This window comes from Oryctolagus cuniculus, chromosome 2 (assembly GCF_051225735.1).
Source record: "Oryctolagus cuniculus isolate XC-2025 breed Fujian yellow rabbit chromosome 2, ASM5122573v1, whole genome shotgun sequence".
NCBI classification, from domain to species: domain Eukaryota; kingdom Metazoa; phylum Chordata; class Mammalia; order Lagomorpha; family Leporidae; genus Oryctolagus; species Oryctolagus cuniculus.
The window spans coordinates 810,321-817,500 of NC_142868.1; the positions used below are offsets into that span (position 1 = coordinate 810,321).

General features: G+C 58.8%; 1 protein-coding gene across 5 annotated transcripts in view; it reads left to right on the forward strand.

Moving 5' to 3' along the window:
• The first annotated feature begins 510 nt into the window (after positions 1–510).
• Positions 511–7,180, forward strand: part of NSD2 (nuclear receptor binding SET domain protein 2) — a 99,731-nt gene continuing 93,061 nt past the window's right edge. For 3 of the 5 annotated variants that reach the window (XR_011386168.2, XM_070067968.2, XM_070067972.2), the window contains exon 1: positions 511–669. The gene's annotated coding sequence lies outside the window, so the exon portion shown is untranslated. Of the gene's footprint in view, positions 670–1,839; positions 1,864–7,180 lie in introns of those variants that run through there. The other 2 variants (XM_070067969.2, XM_089324862.1) reach the window with 2 other exon arrangements.

A 7,180-nucleotide genomic window follows, 5' to 3' on the forward strand; every position in this document is an offset into this window, starting at 1 on the left:
GCCTCGGCCTGGCCGCGCTGCGCCCGCCGCCGCCGCCGCCGCCGCCGCCGCCGCCCCCTCCCCTCCCGCGGCCTGCCTGCCCGCGGCCCGGCCCCCTCCTCAGCCCGCCGCGCCGGAGCCGCGCCCGGAGGATGCGACGCGCCTCAGGTCAGTGGGGCCGCCGGCCCAACCGCCGGGGCCGAGAGGCCGGGAGGGCTGGGAGGCCGGGACGAGGCGCGGACCGCGGGGGCCCGAGGGGCCCGAGGGGAGCGGGCGTCCGGGGAGGCCCGCGGGGGCCTGAGGGGCCGGCGGGGAGGCCCGCGGCCGGCGGCCGGCGGCCGGCGTCCAGCGGGGCCGGGGCAGCGGGAGGCCCGAGGCGGGCCGCGGGAGCCGCGCGGCGGGCGGGCTGCGGGGGTCCGAGGGCCCGAGGGGCCGGCAGCTTGCGGGGCCGCGGAGGACCGGCGGACCCGGCGGCCGGGCGCGGGGGAGGGGCCGGCGGGCGGCGGCGGGCGGGAGGCGCGGGGGCGGGGTCGGCGCCGCGCGCGGAGAGCCTCGGCCTGGCCGCGCTGCGCCCGCCGCCGCCGCCGCCGCCGCCGCCCCCTCCCCTCCCGCGGCCTGCCTGCCCGCGGCCCGGCCCCCTCCTCAGCCCGCCGCGCCGGAGCCGCGCCCGGAGGATGCGACGCGCCTCAGGTCAGTGGGGCCGCCGGCCCAACCGCCGGGGCCGAGAGGCCGGGAGGGCTGGGAGGCCGGGACGAGGCGCGGACCGCGGGGGCCCGAGAGGCCCGAGGGGAGCGGGCGTCCGGGGAGGCCCGCGGGGGCCTGAGGGGCCGGCGGGGAGGCCCGCGGAGGCCCGCGGCCGGCGGCCGGCGTCCAGCGGGGCCGGGGCAGCGGGAGGCCCGAGGCGGGCCGCGGGAGCCGCGCGGCGGGCGGGCTGCGGGGGTCCGAGGGCCCGAGGGGCCGGGCAGCTTGCGGGGCCGCGGAGGACCGGCGGACCCGGCGGCCGGGCGCGGGGGAGGGGCCGGCGGGCGGCGGCGGCGGCCGCGGCTAACGGGGCGGGCGCGGCCATGTTGGGCCCGGCGGGCCGCGGCTGCACCTGTGCCGTGGCCGGCGGGGCGGCCGCCTTTGTTCCCGCGGCGCCGGGCGGGCCGGGGCGGCCTTTGTGCGGCTCGGACGCCGGCCCGGGCGAGCGCGGTGGGAGGGGCGGGTCGGGACCCTCGGCCCGGGCAGGGGTCGGGCGGAGGGGCGCGCTTTTTGTTTGCAGGAGGTGTCCTGCATTGACACTCGCGGCGGCCGGGCCGTTGGTCAGCGCGGGCGCGCCCCCGGTGGCCGGGCAGCGGCCGGGGCCTTGGCAGGTGGAGGCGCGGGTGGGCCAGGGGTGGGGCCCGCGCCCGGGGGCTGTCGGCGCGCGCCGCGCCCTCGCCCTCGCCCCCCGGGATGCGGACCGGTGGTCCTCGAAGCCGGTCAGTGGCGACCGAGCGGCTGGCTTTGCCCCGCTCGCAGGAACGTGGTTTTAAATCTCAGTATTAAAAAAAAAACCACACGCTGGTCTCGAGTTTTGGTGAAAGAAAATGGGCGGGCGTGCTGTGCGGGGCCCTTCCCTCTCCGGCGCGAGGACCGGGCTCCGCGTTAGGGGGAAAGCAGCATCGAAACTGAAGCTCTTGCGTGGGCAATCGGGGTGCGCGCGCGCGCAGGCCCGTAAGGAGGCGGCCAGTGTGGCCCAGAGCGAGTTGAGGGCTAGCTTAGGAGTGCTTCAGTCCTGCCAGCGCGCTCTGAGGCTTTCCGGACCTGGACTTCGAAATGAGCCCCCTGGCACGACCGCCCGCAGTGCCTTCCACCGACTTCACAGAGTTGTACGTGTTTTAAATCAGGCCCCTGGAAGAGAAGGTAACAGGAGCCACCCCACTCGTGAGTTGAGACTGTCCCCAGGTGTTTGGCATGTCCTGGCTGTGTACTCAGGTGAGGGGGAGCGACACTTCGCACCGCTGAAGCCGTGTGGAGGAAACGGCCCGTTCTTCGTGCATGCGATGCTCGTTCAGGTCTGACCGCGGACTGAAGTGAGGAGGGCTCGTGCCTCACCATTGCTTTGAGTCATTTCCTTTTCTCTCCTTCCATTTTCTCAGTGGCCAAGCGCCCTCCAGTTTGGAGTTGATGGTTGGTAGAGGACTTACTGCAGCTTCGAGTTGTCAGACTTGTGTGCGGAACTTTCTTCCGTTCAGTAGAACAATCCTGCCCTCCCAACTGCGTTGCCACCAAGTAGGCTGACCTCTGAGTCCAGTGGTAAACATTCCTTTTTAGGAGTGTCAGATGGCCAGTGTCGCGGCTCACTTGGCTAATCCTCGGCCTGCGGCGCCAGCACCCCGGTTCTAGCCCTAGCTGGGGTGCCGGATTCTGTCCCAGTCGCCCCTCTTCCAGGCCAGCTCTCTGCTGTGGCCCAGGAGGGCAGTGGAGGATGGCCCAGGTGCTTGGGCCCTGCACCCCATGGGAGACCAGGAGGAAGTGCCTGGCTCCTGGCCTTGGATCCGTGCAGCGCGAGGGCGTGGTGGCCATTTGGGGGGTGAACTAACAGAAGGAAGACCTCTCTCTCTGTCTCTCTCACTGTCTAACTCTGCCTGTTAAAAAAAAAAGTGTCAGATAATTAACTTCATGAATTCTGAAGAATGATGGACAGTTTGTTCTTATACATGCACTCATGTGATAGATTCATATGTAACTTTTAAACATGAAATTTGTGGAAATGGAGCAAGACAAGATAAACAGGCTACAAGTCTATTATTTATATTCATTCAACCAATTTATTATTTTATGAAAGGCAGAGAGAGAGAGAGATTTTCCATCAGCTGATTCACTTCCCAGATTCCCACAGCAGCCAGGGCTGGACCAGGCCCTCACCTGGAGCCTGGATCTCAGTCTAGACCTCCTGCTAGTATGACGGGGCATAAGTGCTGGAGCCGTAATCGGCTGCCTCCCAGGATACACTTGAGCAGGAAGCTGGAATCTGGCAGCGGAGCTGGGACTCAGCCCCCAGCCCTCCTTCATGGAATGCAGAAGTCCCAAGCAGTGCCTTAACTAACGCCCACCTCTGTGTAGGATTGCTAGGCTGGGACCTGCTGAAAGGTGAGGAAACAAGTGAACTGCATCCGAATTGAAGGAGTCAGGAATAGAGACCCCGAGGGTTAGTTAGGAGGGTGGGCCAGCCCCCGCTGTATTCACATGTTCTCAGTGCAAACTAATTGGTCGCTTCCTTTTTTACTGTTTAATGAATCAGTGTCAAATATGTAAAAGCAGGTGGAATTAGAACCTAGTAAGAAGTACCAGTAAGAGTGTAGAAAACACTGATCACACGTGTGTTGTATAGCTTGTAAGATTTTGTTTACCGGGCCGGTGCCGCGGCTCACTAGGCTAATTCTCCACCTGCGGCGCTGGCACACTGGGTTCTAGTCTGGTTGGGGCACCGGATTCTGTCATGGTTGCTCCTCTTCCAGGCCAGCTCTCTGCTGTGGCCCGGGAGTGCAGTGGAGGATGGCCCAGGTGCTTGGGCCCTGCACCCCATGGGAGACCAGGAGAGGCACCTGGCTCCTGGCTTCGGATCAGTGCGGTGCGCTGACCGCAGCGGCCATTGTGAGGTGAACCAATGGAAAAGGAAAACCTTTCTCTCCCTCCCTCTCTCTCTCTCTCACTGTCCACTCTGCTTGTTAAAAAAAAAAAAAAAAAAAAAAAAAAAAAGATTTTCTTTGCCAAGTAATAGCATTTATTAAAGAGTATGCTAAAGTGATGCCGAAGTTAGTGATCTGAGCTTATTTTTCTCTGTGCTTTTTGGTCCAGGCAGATAACCCAAGTAGACATTTTATCAGTGGGACTGAGACTTGGGCTCTGTCCTCTGCGTAGAGGTGGGGGTGTGAGTCTGTGGGACTGCTTGCTGTGTCTATCCTAGAACATGCACAACTTGAGTAAAACATCTTGAGCCACACTTTCTCTTGCCTCACTGCAGTATTCATGTTTTTCTCATTTCCTTCTCAATTTTTTTGTTTGTTTGAAAGTCAGAGTTACACCTAGAGAAGGAGAGGCAGAGAGAGACAGAGGTTTTCTGTCCGCTTGTTCACTCCCCAGTTGGCCGCAATGGCTAGAGGTGCAGGATCTGAAGCCAGGAGCCAGGAATTTCTTCTGGGTCTCCCACATGGGTGCAGGGGCCAAAGGACTTGGGCCATCCTCTCCTGCTTTCCCAGGCCACAGCAGAGAGCTGGATCAGAAGTGTGGAGCAGCCAGGGCTCAAACCAGCGCCCATATGGGATGCCAGCACTGCAGGCGGTGGCTTTACCTGCTACGCCACAATGCTGGCCCCTATCACTTTTTTTTTTTTTTTTTTTGACAGGCAGAGTGGATAGTGAGAGAGAGAGAGAGAGAGAAAGGTCTTCCTTTTGCTGTTGGTTCACCCTCCAATGGCCGCCACGGCTGGCGTGCTGCGGCCGGCGCACCACACTGATCCGATAGCAGGAGCCAAGTGCTTCTGGTCTCCCATGGGGTGCAGGGCCCAAGCACTTGGGCCATCCTCCACTGCCTTCCCGGGCCACAGCAGAGAGCTGGCCTGGAAGAGGGGCAACCGGGATAGAATCTGGCACCCCGACCGGGACTAGAACCCGGTGTGCCGGCGCTGCTAAGCGGAGGATTAGCCTACTGAGCTGTGGCGCCGGCCATTTTTTTTTTTTTTTTAAATTTGTTTATGAGAGAGAGAGATACTGACCGACCAACCTTTCATCTACTGGTTCATTCTCCAAATGCCTGCAACAGCCAAGGCTGGGCTAGGCCAAAGCCAGGAGCCCAGACTCCATCCAGGTCTCATGTGGGGTAGGGACCCATGTATGTGGGCCAGCATCTGTCCCAGGTGATAGCAGGAAGCTGGATTGGAAACAGTAACCAGGATTGGAACTGGCACTCTGATACGGGATGTGGCATCCCAGGCAGTGGCTTCAAGTGCTACACCACAGTGCCTGCCCTTGACTGCGGTGTGCGTGGGTCCTAGTCCCACACATGTGCTATCCTGTCTTGATTCAGGCCTTTGTGTGGGTTGCTGGGATGTAGACTGCTGCCTGTCCTTCCTTTCTGTGTGCAGTACATGGCCTTTTAATGGCCACGTGTGCACTTTCTCTCCTGGTGAGTGAGTTCTTGGAGGTAGGACTGTTGCCGTCTTGTTCCGTTATTGGTGGCTCCTCCCGGGAGGTTGTGAATAAGTGGTTGAGTGGCACAGGGCAGAGAACCAGTTGTAATGCTGGTGTCTGACCTGTCTGCCTCCTTTTCTTTCTTTTTTTTTTTTTTTTTTTTTTTTTTTTTTTTTTTTAATTTTTATTTTTTTATTTTTTTTTTATTTTTTTGACAGGCAGAGTGGACAGTGAGAGAGAGAGAGACAGAGAGAAAGGTCTTCCTTTTGCCGTTGGTTCACCCTCCAATGGCCGCCGAGGCCGGCGCGCTGCGGCCGGCGCACCGCGCTGATCCGATGGCAGGAGTCAGGAGCCAGGTGCTTTTCCTGGTCTCCCATGGGATGCAGGGCCCAAGCACCTGGGCCATCCTCCACTGCACTCCCTGGCCACAGCAGAGGGCTGGCCTGGAAGAGGGGCAACCGGGACAGAATCCGGTGCCCCAACCGGGACTAGAACCCGGTGTGCCGGCGCCGCAAGGCGGAGGATTAGCCTAGTGAGCCGCGGCGCCGGCCCGCCTCCTTTTCTTTCATAAGTGATGTTGGAGCAGAAAAGAACCCTCTGGGGAAGAAGCTGAGCGTGGAAGGAAGGGGCGGGGTCAGGTCACTGTGCTTTCATGGGGAGCCAAGACTGCCAGACAGGAGGTGTTTTTTTTTGTTTTTTTTTTTTGTTTTTTTTTGCTGGTCATCATGAACTCAAATATTGAACGACAGCCATGAAACACTGCAAGCACTGTAGTACAGCAAGTGCGTGGAGCAGACCTGTCCCCATCACCAAGAGCAGGAGTGTTTCCACTGTGTGTCATAGCTGACTTCTCTGCTGGGCAAGGTGGAAAGAACATGAAGTGTACAAAATACAGGCGCCAAGAGGTGATTTGGGAGGCTGGCGCTTTGGTGTAGTAGGCTAAGCCTCTGCCTGTGATGCTGACACTCCATGTGTGCGCCAGTTTGAGTCCTGGCTGTTCCACTTCTGATCCAGCCCTCTGCTTATGGCCTGGGAAAGCAGTAGAAGTTGGCCAAAGTGCTTGGGCCCCTAAACATATGTGGGAGACCTGGAAGAAGCTCTTGGCTCCTTGCTTTGGATCAGCCCAGCTCCAGCTCTTGCAGCCATTTGGGGAGTGAACCAGTGGGTGGAAGACCTTTCTCTCTGTCTCCTCCTCTGTCTGTAGCTCTCAAAAAAAAAAAAAAAAAAAAAGTGACTTGGAAGCCCTAGAGGATTAGGCTCATATTTAAAATTGTTTTTAATGATTTGTTCATTTCTTTTTAAAGAATGATTGTTTATAAAAAGCTCTTTGGGGGTAAAAAGACATTTTGGCTACCCAGAGAGTCTTCAGCATTTTGTACTTATCCATAGCCCCCCCCCCCTTTTTTTTAACTTTGAAAGGCAGAGTTACAGAGAGGCAGAGAGAGAGAGAGAGAGAGAGAGAGAAAGAAAGAGGTTTTTCATCCGCTGGTTTACTCCGCAGATGGCCACAATGGCTGGAGCTGGGCTGATTGGAAGCCAGGAGCCAGGAGCTTCCTCCAGGTCTCCCACGCAGGTTCAGGGGCCCAAGCACTTGGGCCATCTTGTGCTACTTTTCCAGGTCATAGCAGAGAGCAGGATTGCAAATGGAGCAGCCAGGACTAGAACCGGTGCCCATATGGGATGCTGACACTGCAGATGGTGGCCTTACCCGCTGTGCCACAGCACTAGCTGCTCCATACCTTTTGAAGGAGTTAATCGATTTGGTGAAATTGATTGCTAGGTGAAAAAAATTGGGAAGTGATGCTTGGGACAGGGACCTTGTTTGGGATACCTGCACTCCTTGTCCAAGTGCCTGGATTTGAGTCCTGACTACTCCACTTTTATTTATTTATTTGAACATTTTTTAAAGACTTAATTGAAAGATGGAGTTACAGAGAGGCAGAGAGAGAGTGAGCTAGCTTCCACCCACTGGTTCACTCCCTAAATGGCTGCAATAGCCTGAGCTGGGCTGATCCGAAGCTGAAAGCCAGGAACTTCTTCCAGGTTTC